Source organism: Carcharodon carcharias, chromosome X, assembly GCF_017639515.1.
Source record: "Carcharodon carcharias isolate sCarCar2 chromosome X, sCarCar2.pri, whole genome shotgun sequence".
Taxonomy (NCBI): domain Eukaryota; kingdom Metazoa; phylum Chordata; class Chondrichthyes; order Lamniformes; family Lamnidae; genus Carcharodon; species Carcharodon carcharias.
The window spans coordinates 76968-97093 of record NC_054507.1 but is presented as its reverse complement, the minus strand read 5'-3'; the positions used below and the strand labels follow the sequence as shown (position 1 = coordinate 97093).

Sequence of the window (20126 nt, the reverse complement as noted above, 5' to 3'; positions counted from 1 at the left end):
CCTAGTGCCACTTCCTAGCCAGAGTAGAAATAGGAAGATAGCGAGGATCAGTGTGTCACGAGCAGTAATGCTCAGGAGGGAGGGCTTCATATTTTTGGGGCATTGGTACCAGTTCTGGGGCAGGAGGCATCTATTCAAAAGGGATGGGTTGTACCTCAACAGGGCTGGGACCAATGTCCCCAAGGGGAGGTTCACAAGTGTGGTTAAGCAGGGTTTAAACTAAATTGGCAAGTGGTGGGCACCAGCATTTAGAGGCAGATAAGAGGAATATGGTGCATAAAGTGAGAGTGTTGGATAGTACTAGAGAAGGAAGTACAGTGCTACCATATTAGATAGGAGTGGACTAAGGAGGATGAGGAGGAATCCAAAGACAGGTTTACAGTGCGTGTATGTAAATGCACAAAGTCTGCTGAATAAACGTAGTGAGCTACAAGCACAAATAGCCATGTGAGAATACGATGTAGTGGCAATAATGGAAATGTGGCTTAAAAATGGTGAGCACTGGACACCTAACATTCAAAGATATTAAAGTGTTCAGGAAAGATAGGCAAGGAAAAAAGGGAGGTGAGGTAGCATACAAACATATGAACTAGGAGGAGGAGTAGGTCACTCAGCCCCTCGAGCCTGCTCTGCCATTCAGTAAGATCATGGCTGATCTGATTGTAACCTTGACTTCATCCTTCACCCCCTTGTTAATCAAGAATCTATCTAGCTGTGCCTTAAAAATATTCAAACACTCTGCTTCCACTGTCTTTTCACAGAATCACACAGTGCAGAAGAGGCCCTTCAGCCCATCGAGTCTGCACCGACATGTGAGAAACACCTGACCTACCTACCTAATCCCATTTACCAGCACTTGGCCCATAGCCTTGAATGTTATGAGGTGCCAAGTGCTCATCCAGGTACTTTTTAAAGGATGTGAGGCAACCCGCCTCCACCACCCTCCCAGGCAGCGCATTCCAGACCCTCACCACCCTCTGGGTAAAAAAGTTTTTCCTCACATCCCCCCTAAACCTCCTGCCCCTCACCTTGAACTTGTGTCCCCTTGTGACTGACCCTTCAACTAAGGGGAACAGCTGCTCCCTATCCACCCTGTCCATGCCCCTCATAATCTTGTACACCTCGATCAGGTCACCCCTCAGTCTTCTCTGTTCCAACAAAAACAACCCAAGTCTATCCAACCTCATTTCATAACTTAAATGTTTCATCCCAGGCAACGTCCTGGTGAATCTCCTCTGCACCTCCTCCAGTGCAATCACATCCTTCCTAAAATGTGGCGACCAGAACTGCACACAGTACTCAGCTGTGGCCTCACCAAGGTTCTATACAACTCCAACATGACCTCCCTACTTTTGTAATCTATGCCTTGATTGATAAAGGCAAGTGTTCCATATGCCTTTTTCACCACCCCACTAACATGACCCTCCGCCTTCAGAGATCTATGGACACACACGCCAAGGTCCCTTTGTTCCTCAGAACTTCCTAGTGTCATGCCGTTCATTGAATACTTCCTTGTCAAATTACTCCTTCCAAAGTGTATCACCTCACACTTTTCAGGGTTAAATTCCATCTGCCACTTATCTGCCCATTTGACCATCCCGTCTATAACTTCCTACAGCCCAAGACATTCAACCTCACTGTTAACCACCCGGCCAATCTTTGTGTCATCCGCAAACTTACTAATCCTACCCCCCACATAGTCATCTATGTCATTTATATAAATGACAAATAATAGGGGACCCAGCACAGATCCCTGTGGTACGCCACTGGACACTGGCTTCCACTCACTAAAGCATCCTTCTGTCATCACCCTCTGCCTCCTACAACTAAGCCAATTCTGAATCCACCTTATCAAATTACCCTGTATTCCATGTGGGAAGCATTCCAGAAATTGCAAGTATTTCAACTCTAATTAAACATAAAAGCAACAGTCCAGCAGGAGGTTACTTTCCAAAAATTTGCGATAAGCAAAATTCCTGTAGTTTTAACTGGGGAGGTAGGTGATGATGTGCAAGAATCAGATTTAGATGTTCATGCCTTCTTTATAAGTCTCCCATGTGGGACCTTGTCAAAGGCTTTGCTGAAATCCATATAAACTACATCAACTGCACTACCCTCATCTACACACCTGGTCACTTCCTCAAAAAATTCAATCACATTTGTTAGGCATGACCTCCCTCTGACAAAGCCATGCTGACTATCCCTGATCAAACCTTGCCTCTCCAAGTGGAGATAGATTCTCTCCTTCAGAATTTTCTCCAATAGTTTCCCAAACACTGACGTGAGACTCACTGGCCTGTAGTTCCCTGGCTTATCTCTACAACCCTTCTTAAATAGCGGAACCAAATTAGCTGTTCTCCAGTCCTCTGGCACCTCCCCCGTGGCCAGAGAGGAATTAAAAATTTAGGTCAGAGTCCCTGCAATCTCCTCCCTTGCCTCCCTCAGCAGTCTGGAACACATCATCTGGACCTGGAGATTTGTCCACTTTTAAGCCTGCCCACACCTCCAATACCTTGTCACTCCCGATTTCAATTTGCTTAAGAACCTCGCAGTCTCTCTCCCCGAGTTCGATACTTTCATCCTCATTCTCTTGGGTGAAGACGGATGTGAAGTATTCATTCAACACTCTACTGATGTCCTCAGGCTCCACCCATAGATTGTCCCCTTGGTCCCTAATGGTCCCTACTCTTTCCCTGGTTATTCTCTTCCCATTGATATACTTACAGAATATCTTGGGATTTTCCCTACTTTTACCAGCCAGAGCTTTCTCATATCCCCTCTTTGCTCTCCTAATTGCTTTCTTAAGCTCCACCCTGCACTTTCTGTCCTCCACTAATGCCTCCGCTGATTTGCTCCCCTTGTACCTGCTAAAAGACTCTCTTTTCCTTCTCATCATAACCTGAATATCCCTGGTCATCCATGGTTCTCTGGGCTTGTTACTCCTTCCTATCACCCTAGAGGGAACATGTTGAGCCTGTACCCTCCCCATTTCCTTTTTGAACACCCCCCACTGCTCCTCTGTAGATTTCCCCACAAGTAGCTGTTCCCAGTCTACCTTGGCCAGATCCTGCCTTATTTTACTAAAATCCACTCTCCCCCAATCCAAAACATTTTTATGCAACTTGTCTATTTCTTTGTCCATAACAAGCTTAAATTGTACCATAACAAAAACAGAATTACCTGGAAAAACTCAGCAGGTCTGGCAGCATCGGCGGAGAAGAGCAAAGTTGACGTTTTGAGTCCTCATGACCCTTCAACAGAACTGAGTAAAATTAGGAGAGGGGTGAAATATAAGCTGGTTTTGGGTGGGGGGAGAGAAGTGGTGGGAAGGTGGTTGTAGGGACAAGCAAGCAGTGATAGGAGCAGATAATCAAAAGATGTCACAGACAAAAGAACAAAGAGGTGTTGAAGGTGGTGATATTATCTATGAGAATGTGCTAATTAAGAATGGATGGCAGGACATGCAAGGTACAGCTCTAGTGGGGGTGGGGTGAAATGAGACTAACAGGGCGTAAGAGGTATAGATTTAAAAATAATGGAAATAGGTGGGAAAAGAAAAATCTATATAAATTATTGGAAAAATCAAAAGGGAGGGGGAAGAAACGGAAAGGGGGTGGGTATGGAGGAGGGTGTTCAAGATCTAAAGTTGCTGAATTCAATATTTAGTCCGGAAGGCTGTGAAGTGCCTAGTCGGAAGATGAGGTGCTGTTCCTCCAGTTTGCGTTGAAAAGCACCATGTTGTGGTCGCTATCACTAAAATGCTCGCCCATCACCACCTCAGCCCTTGTCCGGCTTCATTCCCCAGAATTAGGTCCAACACTGTGCCGTCCCTTTTTGGACCCTCTACATATTGACCTAAAAAGTTCTCCTGTACACATTTCAAGAAATCCACTCCATCCAAGCTCTTAACACTATGTCTATCCCAATTAATGTTGGGAAAGTTGAAATCACCTAATATAATTACTCTATTATTGTTTATTCACACCTCCACAAATTGTGCACATATTTGCTCCTCAATTTCCCACTGACTATCTGGGGGTCTATAATAAACACCTAATAATGTGGCTGCCCTTTTTTATTCCTAAACTCTACCCACAAAGCTTCATTTGATGGCCCCTACAAGATATCATCTCTCTTACTGCAGTAACTGACTCCTTAACTAATAATGCAAAGCCTCCTCCTCTTTTACCCTCTTCCCTGTCTCAGCTGAAGATTCTATATCCCAGAATGTCGAGCTGCCAATCCTGTTCCTCCCTGAACCACGTCTCAGTGATGGCTACTATATCACAATTCCACATGTCAATGTGGAACTCATCTGTTTTGCCAGTAATGCTCCTGGTATTAAAATAGATGCCATCCAGCCTTGCCTTACTCCCTTGAATCTTATTGCAGCTGTACTCCCTCTGACTTGATTGTTTTACTGTCCCTATTCTGCTAACATTCTGTGTCCCCTCCCCTTGCCGAATTAGTTTAAACTCCTCCCATCAGCACTAGCAAACCCGCCTGCAAGGATGTTAGTCCCACTCTGGTTTAGATGTAGACTGTCCCGCTTTTACAGGTCCCACCTTCCCCAGAAACAGTCCCAGTGATCCAGGAATCTAAAACTCTCCTTCTGGCATCAACTCTTAAGCCACGTATTCATCTGTGCTATCCTCCTATTTCTGAGCTCGCTAGCACGTGGCACTGGGAGTAATCCAGAGATTACAACCCTAGAGGTCTTGCTTTTTAGTCTACTGCCTAACTCCCTGAATTCTTGATGCAAAACCTCATTCGTCTTTCTACCTATGTCATTGGTACCAACATTTACCATGACCTCTGCCTTATCACCCTTCCTCTTCAGGATGCCCTGCAGCTGTTCAGTGACATCCCGGACCCTGGCACCAGGGAGGCAACACACCATCCTGGAGTCACGTTGATGGCCACAGTAGCACCTATCTGTTCCCCTGACTATAGAATACCTTATTACTATTGCTCTTTCTCTCTTCCTCCCCTCCTGTACAGACAGGCTGCTTGTGGTGCCAGAAGCTTGGCTTTGTCTGCACTCCCTGGAACTTTTGAGCAAGAGAGTTCCAAAGACACTCAACCCTATGAGATAAAAAATTTCGCCTAATCTCTGTCTTCATGAGCGACCCCTTATTTTTAAACAGTGATCCCTAGCTCTAGATTATTCCACAGGGGGAAACACCCTCTCTATATCCACCCTGTCAGATCTCTCAAGATCTTATATGTTTCAATCAAGTCACCACCTAGTCTAAATTCCAGTGGGTACAAGCTTAGCCTGTCCAACCTTTCCTCACCAGGCAACCCTCCCATTCCAGGTGTTAGTCTAGTAAACCTTCTCTGAACTGCTTCCAACATCCTTCCTTAAATAAGGAGACCAATACTGTACACAATACTCCAGATGTGGTCTCACTAGTGTCCTGTATAACTGAAGCATAACCTCTCTACTTTTGTATTCAATTCCCATCACAACTTGTTTCTTCAAGTTCAGATGAGCAGTGCTGAAGAGCAAGGGACAATCTGAAGTAGAAGGTCTAAATTGGAAGAGAGTTAATTTCAAAGGGATGAGCGGTGATCTAACTGGGGTCAAATAGAACCAAAGACTGACAAGAAAAACTAACAGAACAATAGTGATCTTCAAGGAGGGGATGTTTCAGGTACAGGCTGGGTACATTCCAACAAGGGGGAAAGGTAAGGAAACCAAAACCAGGACTCCTTGGATGATGAGAATAGGATGGAATGAAAAAGAGGGTGTATGACGCATGTCCGGTGAATTCTTCAAGTGGAAACCAGGCCAGATACAATAAGATGAGAGAGGAAGTGAAGAATAAAATGAGATTGGCAAAGAGAGAGTGTGAGAATAAAATGGTAGTTAAACAGAAAAGGGAATCCAAAAATCTTCTCCTGGAGTGTAAATAGTAAGCGGGTAGTAAGAGGTAGCGTAAGGTTGATGAGGGATAAAGAGGGTGATATTTGCTTCGAGCAGCAGGGCGAGGCTAGAATCCTTAATGAGCACTTTATAGCAGTGTTTACTAAGGAAGTGGATGCTGACAAAATATCAATCGAAGCAGAGATGGTAGGGTAATGGATGATTTAAGAAGGTGGTCTACAATCCAGAAAAGAAGTTAGGAGTTATCTTTGCATTTCAGAATGATCCTGGAATAGCGAGCAGCTTTTAGCAGGCGAGAGTTGGATCCGATAGTGTTTTAATTGGTCCAGCCAGATGTGGCGGTGAATGGCTAAACCGCTTGTCCACCGTATCCTTTCAAGTCCCCATCCCTTGGACTTAAGTGGGTGGAGATGAGGGAGGTACCAAGGGGAACGGCCAGGGTGAGAGAGAGTGATGGTTTTGTTGGGGACTAGGACATCAAAGGTGGAGTGAGTGCATGGTTGAGTAAATCAGTAGCTGCAGAAATATTATGGTGACTGGACGGCTGGCTAGGCAGTTGTGGCTTTGAAAGTGCACTTGTAAGTGAATTGGGGGAAAGCTGTTCCCAGGGACTGATACAGACGGAGGTAGGGTTTGGGTGTGGAGGGCAGTGTAGGTGGTGAGTGATACAAGGAAGTGATCAGAGATGGCCTTACCTGTGATTGATACAATGAGAGCAGCGAGACCACATGAGATAGTAAGGTCAAGGGAGTAGCCATGAATATGGGTTGAGGAGTTTACATGGAGGGAGAGATTTAGGGAAGATAAGAGGGCAGTGAACTCAGAGGAGAGGGAACATGAAGAGGTGAGATAGAGATTGAAATCACCGAGAATGAGAAGTTGTTTGGTGCAGAGGCTGAGGGAGGGAAATAGTGAAGAAATCTTGGTGAGAATTTTGGGAGAAATTCCTGGGTAACTTGTGCTCTCCCTGCATCCATTCATATGCACACTGCACCTGAGCCCATCAATCTATTTCCACTTGTTCTCTATTTTTTTCTTTTTTTCTCTTTAGCCTCCCCACCACCCCAGACCCCTCTCTTCTATCTTCACTTTCCTCCTTTCACTATTCCTCTCTCAGGTACTCTGCCCTCCCAAATCCCTACCCCAATCCTTCAGTACTCCTCCGCTTCCTGCTCTCTTGCTGTCATCCCAGGCTTGACTCCCTTTTAGACAAGACTGCAGCTTCCCTCTCTGCTTTTTTTGCCATCCTCTGAAGGGCTTTTCAAGGCACTCAGTGCTCGCCCATTACGAGCAACAACCCCAACAAAATACCCAGGTCCAGTTATGTAGAAATTACATAAAAATATGACAGTAAATGCATACTGGGAAATAGGTGGTGATAATAGTAAGGAGTCAAGAGTTAAAGTCCGACGTCCCATGCTGGAATAATAATGAATTAGGAAAGGTGGAATCAGTGTGAATAATAAACCAATGAGCTCTTGTCCCAGTTTGAAAACAGGCACAGCAAGTCAAGTCCAGAAACTCTTTGTGGGTAGAGTACTGGAAAACACACTAATGGAGGTCTCTTCATTGGAATAATGATTGAGACAGCATATGGACTCAGTTGCAAAGTAGGAGGACACCATAAAATCCAAAAGTAACAGAATCTCTTCTGAATATCAGACTGAAGCTGAAAACTCAGTTGAACCAGTAGCCAGTACCAAATATATTTAATAATTCATTAGAAAAATGTGTAGTGCCAGAGGATTGGCAGGTAGCTAATGTATTTCCTATATTTAAGAACGGGGGGGCAGAACATGTCCTGGGAATTATAGGCCAGTCAGCTTAACACCTGTAGTAGGAAAAGTAATGGAATCCTTACTGAAGGAGAGAATAGAACAACATCTGGAAATGAGAAATATAATAATGAATAGTCAGCATGGATTTCAAAAGGGAAAATGTTGCTTGACCAGCCCAGTTGAAATTTTTGAGGCGGTAACAGAGAGTAGACAATAGTGTAAAAATAGAAAATGCTGGAAAAACTCAGCAGGTCTGGCGACATCTGCGGAGAGAGAAACAGAGTTAACATTTTGAGTCCAATATGACTCCTCTTCAGAACTGAAACAGGGCTGCAACAAATTACAGCAGGACATTAATAAACTTTCAGAATGAGCAAATAAAGTTCAACACAGATAAATGTGAGGTAGTATATTTTTGGAGGAAAAATGGAGAGTCACTTGGAAGGTACGAGTCTGGGTGGGGTAGAGGAACAAAGGGATCTCGGAGTACAAATACACCAATCACTAAAAATTGTGCCACAGGTTAGCAAGGTCATAAAAAACAAATTAAGCACTAGGTTTTATTTCTGGAGGGGTAGAATTGAAAAGTAGGGAAGCTATGTCACAACTGTATCGAACCTTGGTTAGGCCATACTTCGAGCACTGTGCAGTTCTGGTCACCATATTATAAAAAGCATATACAGGCACTGGAGAGGGTGCAGAGAAGATTTACAAGTATAATACCAGAACATCCATATTATACCTATCAGGAGAGGATGAATAGGCTGGGCCTCTTTCCTCATGAAAAAAGCATACTGGGAGTGGCCTAATAGAGGTCTTTAAAATTCTGAAATGTTATGACAGAGTGGTTACAGAGAATGTTTCCTCTTGTGCGGAAAAGCATCATGAGAGGTCATCAATATAAGATATAGGAAATCCAATAGGGAATTCAGAGGAAGCTTCGTCACCCAGAGAGTGGGGAGAATGTGGAACTCACTACCACAGGGAGTGGCTGAAGTGAATGGTGTAGATGTATTTAAGGGGAAACAGGACAAACAGTTGAGGGAGAAGGGAATAGAGGGTTACAATGATAGATTTAGATAAGGAAAGATGGGAGGTGACTCAACTGGAGCTAAACACCAGCATGGACTGGTTGGGTCGATTGGAATGGCCTGGTTCTGTGGCGTATGTCCTTGTGTATAATCCTATCTAATCATGTGTATGTTTGTAATCTTTGTGTGCCAAAATTAGCTTCCGAGCTTTATACTCTCCATCACAAAGACTGTCCTCTTGCACCATGGTAACATTGCACGACTCCACCCCTCATTGATGCTTTTGTCACCTCGCCATTCCAATGCTCTTTTGGCTGATCTTCCATCCTTCAGCTTCTGTAAACTGCTTGTTGCATGTATCCCGCACATCATGTTTACTCATCACCCCTGTGCTTGCTGACAGCTTTTGACTTACAGTTTCCCCCAGTGCATCCAATTTAAAATTCTCATCCTTGTGTTGAAATCTCTTCATGGACTTACCCCTCGCTATCTGTGTAACTCCTTCCAATCTCCACTTCAAACTCTCCATTCCTCTGACTCTAGCTTTTTGTGCATCTCCCTGCTTTCGCCCACAATTGGCAGCTGCAACTTTATAGACACAGAATTTAGAATTCCCTCCATCTCTTCACCTCCCTAAAGATTGTCCTTAAAATCTTCCATCTTTGACCAAACGTTTGGTCACTTGTTCTCATATTCGATTCTTTAGCTGGGAATCCTTTTTATCTGATTACACCTCCATCTGGAGCCTTGGGATATCTTTCTACATTACAACTTGCACTTAGATAGCACCTTTATTGTAAATTATTCACTCATTTAGTTGCAACAGGACCACAGTCCAACATTGAATGAAGTGTAATTAACTCCTACTTGTCAGAGTTATCATGTTGAAAAATTGGACGCAGATGCATTAACTAACACTACTTAATTTAACAACATCTATTGTTGTTAATAATGCGGCTTAGTAGTGGCATTCTCGTCTCTGAAGGTCAGAAGTTGAAGTCCCACGCCAAAAACATGAGCACATAATCCAGGCCTATACTCCCAATGCAGAAGAGAGCACTGTTGGAGGTGCCATCTTATGGATGCAATGTTAAATTTATGCAACCCTTAATATTTAGACAAATGATGGTACTAAAGAACTTGCCTTCAAGAATTTAAGTATAAAATAGAAGCAAAATACTGCAGAAGCTGGAAATCTGAAATAAAAACAGAAAATGCTGGAAAAACTCAGCAGGTCTGACAGCATCTGTGGAGAGAGAAACAGAGTTAACATTTCGAGTCCGTATGACCCTGGCTGTGAAGGCACGGCTCCGAAGAATAATACTTTAAACAATATAAAGTAATTGGAAATGTTCACACAACTGGAAAAACAAGTGCCAGTAACTATAATTGCCAGATTTAAATTGAAGTCCCACTCTGAATCATAGCACTCCAATTAGGTGTTACTCACCTTTTCTCTGCTTGGTGCCTAAATCACAATATGATCAAGTTTTTTTCTGATATTGGAGTTACGTAAAGTTTTTCCTAGTTTGTTAACCTTTTCTGAAGCTAGCAGCAGTGCGATTTGGAAATATGTGTCAGTACCAGGGTTTGTACGTTCTCTGTGTCTCAGATTTTCCCAGCAAGGATTGCCCCTTTTAGTTTTTGCAGGATACATGTATTGTGACATTGGCAAAGACTGGCATCATTTTAGCTGTAGCGCTGAAGATGTGCACCAGAACTATCTCTCCCAGCTTAGCTTGTTCAGTGCAGTTAAATGGCATCTACTTGACAATGTGGAGAAACACCTAGGTATGTCCAAGCCAGAAAAAAATACAATATCGGTGGATCAACTGCGAGCAGAGTCCCAGTCATCATCAGGAAAGTGACAGAAGGAGTCACAATAGTGACATCAAGGCAAAACCCTTTCAGTGGCTGAAGTAATTTCTGATATATAGAAAGACGGTGTGTTTGTCGAAAATTAACCATTGCTGGCCCATGGCATCATTGCAAAACTTTCTCAGTCCAGCTGCTTTATCAATGGCATTTCCTGTGACATAATGTCAGGAGTCAGGTTGTTTGCTAATGGTTGGAGCTCCATTCATAACTCCGCTAATAATGAAGAAGACAATGGCAGCCGACAGCAAGATCTGAACAGCATCCAAACTTGGGAAGGCAAGTGGCACAAAACATTTGCATCATGTAAATGCCAGTCAATGACCATCTCCCAAAAGAAAAAGCAGGAATGCCCTTCACTGGCTTCAGTGGCACCACCACCTGCCTGGTGAGTCCAACTAACCTAATGCTCAGCAGCATTTAGTACAGAGCAGTGCACTTGATCAGCACCTGGAACACTAGACTCTATATCCCTTCTCTCTGCACTGCAGTATGTACAATCCAGTAGATGTACTTCTGCGACTCATCAAGCTTACTTTGACAGCACCTGCCATTTCCCTTGACTTCTACCACCTAGAAGGACAAGAGCAGCAACTCCATGGGAATACCATCATCTCCAAGTTCCCCCTCCAAGTTACACACCATCCTGCCTTCAACATATGTCACAGTTCCTTCATTGTTGCTGGTTCAAAATCCTGCAGTTCCCTACCCAGTGCTTTCATGGGCATAACATCAGCACAAGGACTGCAGCGGTTCAAGGCAGTGGATCCGGGCAGGCGCACAGCCAATTGGCTGCATGCTGCAATTAAGGCCCGCCCAGCGTGATGCGCACCCGGAAGCGCTGGCCTTAATTGAACTGAAAATCTAAATGACGCGCGGTGATGTCGGGACACACACCCAACATCACCGTGTGTAATTTTACGCATCAGCGAATGGGCCCTGCCCCCATTCGCCGAGCCGAAGATTCTGGCCTTGAAGACAAAACCTAAGTTGGTACTTCAGTGCAGTACTGAAGGAGCACTGTTGGAGCTGCTGTCTTTTGATGCGATGTTAAACTGGAGTCCTATTTGCCCTCGCAGGTGGATGTGAAGGATCCCACAGCACTATTTTGGAGAAGAGCATGGTGTTTTGGCCAATGTTTAACCCTCCACCAACAACCCTAAAACAGATCACATTGCTGTTAGTGGGATCTTGCTGTGTGTAAGTTGGTTGCTATGTTTCCTACATCATAACAGTAGCTACACTTCAAAAGCTCTTCATTGGCTGTAAAATGCTTTAGAATGTTCTGAGGTCGTAAAAGGTGCTATAGAAATACAAATTTTCTTTCCAACTGAGAGACTTTATAGCAGGGTACTTAGATAAATTCAGGATAATCAGGCAGAGTTAGCATGGTTTTGTGAGAGGGAAATCATGTTTAACAAATTAATTGGAGTTCTTTGAGGAAGTAACATGAGCTGTGGATAAAGGGGAACCGGTGGATATACTGTACTTAGATTTCCAGGAAGTGCCTCATCAAAGGTTATTGCAGAAAACAAAAGCTCATGGTGTAGGGGGTAACATATTGGCATGGGTAGAAGATTGGCTGGCTAACAGGAAGCAGAGAGTAGGCATAAATGGGTCTTTTTCTGGTTGGCAGGATGTAATGAGTGGTGTGCCACAGGGATCAGTGTTGGGACCTGAACTTTTTACAATTTATATAAATGACTTAGATGAAGGGGTGGACGGTATGGTGGCTAAATTTGCTGACAACACAAAGATAGGTAGGAAAGTAACTTGTGAAGAGGATGTGATGAGGCTACAAAGAGTCATAGATAGGTTAAGTGAGTGGGCAAAGATCTGGCAAATCGAGTATAATCTGGGAAAATGTGAAATTGTCTATTTTGGTAGGAAGAATAAAAGGGAAGTGTATTATCTAAATGGTGAGAGATTGCAGAGCTCTGAGATTCAGAGGGATCTGAGTGTCCTCGTGCATGAATCACAAAAGGTTAGTCTGCAGGTACAGCAGGTCATTAGGAAAGTGAATAGAATGTTATCAGTTATTGCAACGAGAATTGAATACAAAAGTAGGGAGGTTATGCTTCAGTTATACAGGGCAATGATGAGACCAGATCTGAAATAGTGTATACAGTACTGGTCTCCTTATTTAAGGAAGGATGTAAATGCACTGGAAGCAGTTCAGAGAAGGTTTACCAGGCTAATACCTGGAATGGGTGGGCTGTCTTAAGAGGAAAGGTTGGACAGACTAGGATTGTATCTACTGGAGTTTAGAAGAGGAAGACGCAATTTAATTGCAACCTTTAAGATCCTGAGGGGCCTTGACAGGGTGGATGTGGACAGGATGTTTCCTCAGATTCTGTGATTCTTGTCGGAAAATCTAGAACTAGGGGTCACGGTGTAAGGGGTCGCCCATTTAAGAATGGAGGGGCTGAATGGCCTACTCCTTCTAATTCCTTTGCCCGTATCAATGTTCACATGCTCAGGGCAGCAGGAGGACCCCAAAAAGATTTTAAAATTACTTGAATAGAAAGTAGTTGGAAGAGCAGGTGGATCAATGAAAGGATACGTTGGGTATTAGGGTATGGCAGATATAATGAACGGGTTCTTCACATTGGTTCTTCATAAATTCCTAGCCCTAGTAAATGAGATGAAGCAATCTGTAGCATATATGGAAGTTCGTAAAAAAGGTGATGCAAAAACTGAAAGGATTAAATGTATTAAGATCCTGAACAGCCTTGACAAGGTGGACATCGAACGGATGTTTCCTCTTGTGGGTGAGTCCAGAACTAGGGGTCTCTGTTTTAAAATTAGGACAGAGATGAGGAGAAACTTTTTCTCTCAGAGGGTTGTGCGACTTTGGAACTCTCTGCCTCAGAAGGCAGTGGAGGCGGGGTCATTGAATATTTTTAAGGCAGAGGTAGATCGATTCTTGTTAGGTAAGGGAATCAAAGGTTATTGGGGTTAGATGGGGATGTGGAAATCGAAACACAAACAGATCAGCCATGATCTTATTGAATAGTGGAGCAGGCTCGAGGGGCCGAATGATCTACTCCTGTTTCTACTTCTTATGTTCTTATTAGATATCTACAACATTCAAAACATGGAACTCCCAAGGAATTAAAGAGGGAAATTAGCATTGCTTTGGTCGATATTTTTAAGAACTTCATAGGTACTGGAGAAGGACTGGAGGATGTCAAATGTAGTTCCAGTATTTATAAAAAAACAGAATCAAAACTACGAATTACAGGAAAATTAATCGAAGATGCATGGTGGGCAAAAGTGCTAACATACACTGGGAATGCATTATCAGGGTATTGGTACACCTCCAGCCTGTGATTCTTTTCCACCCATTAATTTTAAGAAGCAGAAAATTTATGCTTAAAGCATTTAAGAGAAATGCATAAAGACAGGAACTGGATGATGTTGGAGAAAGTCGTGATGGTGGCATCTTGTAAACAAAAAAGTAACAAAGGAGATTGGGGGAGGAGATTAATGAGGGGAACATTTAGGGGTTGGGACCTGATGGGTCAAAAGAAGTTTATGGTTATTCAGGTCCCATTCTCCAGCTACTTTGGTGTGCTTTGTCTTTGCCTATTGCAGGCACAGCCTCTGCTGGGGAGCCCTAAATATCCTGAGGCAATGTAAAGGATGGAAACCCATTGTACTGGGTCTCCATCTCCATTTTCCTGACCTTTGTGCATGGAATGTACAAACATATGGATTAGGAACAGGAGTAGGCCACTTGGCCCCTTGTGCCGGCTCTGCCATTCAATAAGATCATGGCTGATCTGAATGTAACATCAACCCCACATTCCTGCTTACCCCTGATAACCTGTCACCTCCTTGTTAATCAAGAATATATCTACCTCCACCTTAAAAATATTAAAAGACTCTGCTTCCACCGCCTTTTGAGGAAGAGAGTTCCAAAGACTCACAACCCTCTGAGAGAAAAAAATTCTCCTCATCTTGGTCTTAAATGAGCGACCCCTTCTTTTTCAACAGTGACCCCTAGTTCTAGATTTTCCACAAGAGGAAACATCCTCTCCACATCTACCTGTCCAGACCCCTCAGGATCTTAAAGGTTTCAATTAAGTCGCCTCTTAATCTTCTATATTCCAATGGAATTTGGGGGAAATGTTCAGGAAAATCGACTTCATAAATATTGCACTAATTAAATTCAGCCACTGTAGGTATTTTATGCCTTAACACACTTTGGTTTAGTTTTTGTATCAGAAGGCCTTGTTCACATAAGCTGCTCTTTTGCAGCCTGCTAAGACAACTGAACAACTATTTATCGATAATTTGTATTCATGAGAATATTTCCAAAGCATTCAGTACAATGGTACACAAAACATGCAACCATTCATTTTAAAAGCATACATTTAGAGGTAACCAAAGTGACTTTACATTATACATTTACATTTACTAATATTCTTCAAACTAAATTCATTATTTGTGTTCTGTTCCCCATTATGCAATAAGGCAGATCAACCTTTTTCTTTCAGTGATGTACAATGGAAACTGGCGATCTGACAGAGCAACATGACGCTTTGTCTATCACTAACCAGGTATGACAGTTTTACTCTTTTTTTCCTTTATTATAATTTAGTCCTATTCAAATAGGGAACAAGTAAATGTTAAATAAAGAATCAAGTATCTACTTTTGATTGTTACAATTTTTCTAAATTGGTGCTAATGTATTGGCTTTCTGAAACAAAAGAATGACTTCAAATATTTTGCTCCGAAACGTCCAGCAGAACTTTTGGAACATGCTTGCTTTCCCTGGTAACATAAAAACCTTTTTATTTTGTACCTTTTTGATATTGTATTTATTTAATAAGCATAATTAGGAAGAAGCACAACAGCTTAGCATGTTGATGCTCTAATGTGGTTGTGGCATGTGTTGTGACACTGAGTGGTGTGCAGTTTTTACCCTGGGATTCTCCTATGAGTTCCCAATCTCAATTATGCAGTCGAGGAAGGAACAGATCAGTTTTGGATACTGGTTATGTCATGTACCCTCCACAGCTAATCTCCCCAGGGAAGGGAAGGGAAGGAAGGAGAATCGGCCTCTTTCCAGAACATCTTTAAAAAGAGAGGAATATCTGCAGCCGAGGTACTCGTTATATAGACTATGAGCCAACTGTAGCCTCTGTGAGCCTCTGTTGCAGTCATTACAATCCCCCGGAGAACAATAATGTGAAAGAACGGAACTTTCCAAACGACCCCAATGGAAGAAACTGATGGAGAAGATTTCACTATTTTAAAACTTTTAACTGTAACAATCAAACCAAAATCAACAAAAATTTAACATGTACTGACAGTCAAATTGTATTCAACAGAAACTATAGATTACTGTATAAATAGTTGATATAACAAAGACAAATCTCAGATTTTTCAGGCAGGGCCTATGGCACATATATGGCACCACATGCAGTCCCAATGCCTCCCATAACTTATCTTCCTGCAGTAGAGTTCAACCACTCTTTATCACGCAGGCTTTGATCCCCAAGTCGCCTTCAATAACTGCTTTACTCCATCCAAGATCCACAGATACGACTATCACCAACAGGGCACACTTCAATAGAACCTCTTTCACTTGGGTCACGACAGTCCTAGTAGTGTAGTTTTCCAAAGTCCCCTTAATTTGCCCACTCAGTAACATCCCAGTATATGGTATGGTTAGCTCTGAATAAAACCAAACACCCAGCTCTTTAATGTGCCTGGATGGCTCACACAGATTTTAGGTTTCAGTCCTTTCTGCTGGCTCCCACAAACACAGCTTCACCAAGAGCCTCGGTGTCTGCTCTCTTTCCACTGAAAGGAATCTAAACTTTTGAGAGGCCTGCTTGTTCTGACCACAGGCTGAAACCTGACTTCCCAGCCTCTTTATTTTTCCCAATTAACTTCCGTTTCTTTAGTAACTGACGGCACAGGTTCATTTCTCAGAAGTTTGATGTCACAGCCAGAAAATCTAATTCAGAAACCCCACCGACCAGACCTGGACCTGGTCTCTGTTGCAGCTAGGGACTGTCTCAAAAAGTAAAGGCTTTGAAACCATTTTATCACACAGCCCTTGGACTGTGTGTGATCCAGTCTCATATTTACTGCCCTATCCATGACTTTGCTCAAAGTCTTGGTCTCAATTCGAAGGTGATTTGAGTGCCTTTGACAAGCTCTGCAATTTATTACAAAGAACTCTCTGACAAGACACTATCAGCTATTGATGTTCTAACACCCACAATTATGTTACCCCCCCACTCTCATTCTGGCTCCCATGAAGAATTGGATGTGCTGGACATCTAGATTTGGAGCATGAGAAGTGGTAGAAGAGAGTTTGTGTAATACAGAAAACTGCAAGTGTCCTTTATTTAAAGTATAAATGTCGCCAATTTAATCCTGGGAGCTGTCAGTATTTGAAAAGTATGCCTGTGCAGCAAAGTGCTTGCAACTTCAAAAAAAAAGCTTTATAAATTTTGCTAAAACTTTCTGTAAAAGGCAAAAGGAAAGTTTTTTAAGATAACATTTAATTTGTGATATTTTTGCAATTGAACTGGAGCTTGTTTGTCATTTCTTTATGTTGGTATGGCATGAGGTATCGTTTGATCCAGCTTATCAGTTTGAAACAGGAACACTTGTCAGACACTATGGATCCTGAATCTGAGCACTTTGCCCTGATTTAGCTGGGACCAAATCTACCTCTTGGTTGACTTCGCAACTTCAAGCATTTAATGTGGGAGTGTTGACAAAGTCCTGGTAGGATTGTTGTGCACTTACTGACTATCCAGGGATAACCTCCCCAGTTCCATGTTCTAATATTTAGTTTAATTTATGAATTGCCAAAATGAGAAACTATTAAATAGATATTTGTGCCAACAGCACACAATTATGGCATACAAACTATTTTTGAAAAGCAACTGCGTGACCTCAGTTATAATGTAAATTGTAACCATTTATGATATTTCTGTTAAGTTTGTTCATTCTTGGGGTTTTACAGCTATTTATTGGATCAACAGTTAATGTTTGTAAGCAATCATAAAAGAGATAATTGGACAGTTAAATGAGGAGGAAAGACAAAGGCCCAGTTATTTCTGGGTGAGGGGTTGGCGGTGGGTAAAATCCTGAAAATTCCAGGAATGGAAATGATCTGCTGGCTGAATTTAATGACAGAACCTCATTTCCCTTTTTAAAATTCTGTTTCTTGCTTGGCAGTGGTCAGATTGACAGTCCAGTTCCCAGCCACCAGGGAAGATTGCAGGTTTTGGGGTGAGAGGGTTGTGTGCTTGGTCAATCATGGTAAAAGATTTGTTTGTGGGGTCGAGGGGTGGGGTAAACGGGCAGGGGAGAGCCCTCTTGCTCTTCCTGGCCCAAAAGCAATGCTCTAAACAACACTTAACTGCTGGATGCAACTGCTCTCGCCTTCTTTTAGCTGCCAGATTTCCCGAGCCCTGGGAAACAATGTTAAATTTAAATCATTGCCAAAATATCAGGAATTAAGCTTCATTTAAATATAATTACAAACCCACCTCTACAGAGTGGGTTACTTAGATCTAGTTAAAATGGAAACAGGCATGTTTGGGCTGGGTTTTGCAAATTCTCTGATTTTAACCACCACCCTGACCCTGGATGTGAAGGGGATAAAATTCACCCCCATCCACCCTCACCAAGAATCCCTTTCTGATAGTGTGGCTGGTGTTGCTATTTTCTTGCTGCATTAAGAAACAAAATAACACGGAGAAATGGCATAGGGGCTGGCACTTCTAGGGCATTGAAGTCACACAATTGGCTGGCATACTGCTCTATTACAGCTTTTAATTCAATAAACTATGATTCATAAATGACAGAGCAGTTGTTTTCATTTTGTTCCATTCTACTGTGTTGGATTCACTAATGTTAGCCCATTATGACCTTACCTTTATTCTCAACATTTCAGGCTAGGACTTCTAGATTTTGTGTTACAGGAAAAGTTGATTTGTAATTAACCTCATTTGTAAATTTGGTTCAATTAGCATAATACATCCTCCCTAGTGAATAACAATTATACCCATAAGTTTCATGAAGATGAGACTTGACATTTTAGAATTATAGGAGAAAGTCTGTTTTGTAACTAAACTAATATCGATATGAAATTTTTAGTAATTAGCATAAATCATTAATATGTTACCTTGTGACATTACAATTACTGTTGGAGTTTTATAAAGGACTTGCACTTTGCTTATTATAGATGAAAATATTTCTTCTAATTGTTAATTTGCAGATACAAGTGATGGGTAATTAGCACAGTTCATTAACGTTACCTCTAACAATAGTGTACGTTCCAAGTTCCATAATGGGATGACAATGATTTTTGAGTTGAGCTCATGTGAAATTTCTTGCATAATGTCCAGCATTTCAGAAGGTTTGTATACCTATTTCCTTTATTATAAATGTTCAGCTCACTCTCCCTATAAATGATTTGATCTCGTAAATTCGTAATTGATCAGTTTTGTTCACTTAGCTTGTTATATAAAAAGTGCTAATGTGCATTCAAAGAAACTTTACTGGTTAAAGACTGAAATTATTTTTATATATTAACTTGTTTTTAATTCATTTGAACATGCATAGTCTGTATTCATTTGATACAAGAGTATGGGCATAAAAGCTAAATGCTGTTGGAAAGGATCCAAGCTGTTTAATTTGAAAGCTTAAATTAAATCTGACAAAATATCATGTAATATTATTGAGGAGCTGAAATGAAGAACTGCCCACTGGAGGTACATTTAACATTGAACTAGGGGCTTTGAAGCTATGGCAGATCCACTGGGCTGATGAAAAATTTCAAGCAATAATGCACTCCCATGTGTCAGCACTTATTTCAGGAGGCTTTATACCGGACATGCAAAAGGCTCTTTTAGACTCAACAAACAGAGTAATACTCCTTCTTGGAACCTACGTTAATTTGGTAAGCAGGTAAGGTGATTGGTTGGTGAGTTTTAAGTTTTTTTTTTCTCTAAACTAGAACATTAGTTTAAACTAGGACCAGGAAAGTATATGTAGCATATTAAATTTATAGCTTAACTAGTTAAACTACTTGATAACTCCCAATAATTGTTGAACAAATACGTTAATTAATTAATTAAATAGATAAGACTAGTCTAAGACAAGGCAGAGCAGGTTGTGTGTCTAGACTGCAGGATGTTTGTGAATGGCAAGACCCTTCTGCGGGAAATATCTCCATCTCAAATCTCTCCGCTCAGAGTCATTGAGCTGGAGTGTGAGTTGGAGAGATTCTGACTGTTGTAGGCTGTTGGATACATTCGGTAGATCTGAAGAAGTCTTTGTAGTCATACGTAGGTTAACTGTGAGTCTTTATTGACTTTTGGAACTATTTACATATACACAGTAAAGGGTACAAGTTAGGAACTGTCTCCATGCTTGCTGGTACACACAGCTCTGTCCAACACTAGACTGACCCTGGGTGTGGGTCATGTGCTTTTTTACATCACTGTGTGGGTGGTACTGTACTCAGTCCCACATTAACCCAAATGTGCCAGACCTTTATACTACACTAACACA

At 42.0% G+C, this 20126-nt stretch overlaps 1 long non-coding RNA gene across 2 annotated transcripts in view; it reads left to right on the top strand.

Annotated features, from left to right (window-relative positions):
- LOC121273172 overlaps nt 1-20126 on the top strand; it is a 71963-nt gene that overhangs the window by 14675 nt on the left and 37162 nt on the right. The window contains exons 2-3 of one of the 2 annotated variants that reach the window (XR_005941954.1): nt 15077-15139; nt 15600-18414. This is a non-coding gene — a long non-coding RNA (uncharacterized LOC121273172). Of the gene's footprint in view, nt 1-15076; nt 15140-15599; nt 18415-20126 lie in introns of those variants that run through there. The other variant, XR_005941953.1, reaches the window with a different exon arrangement.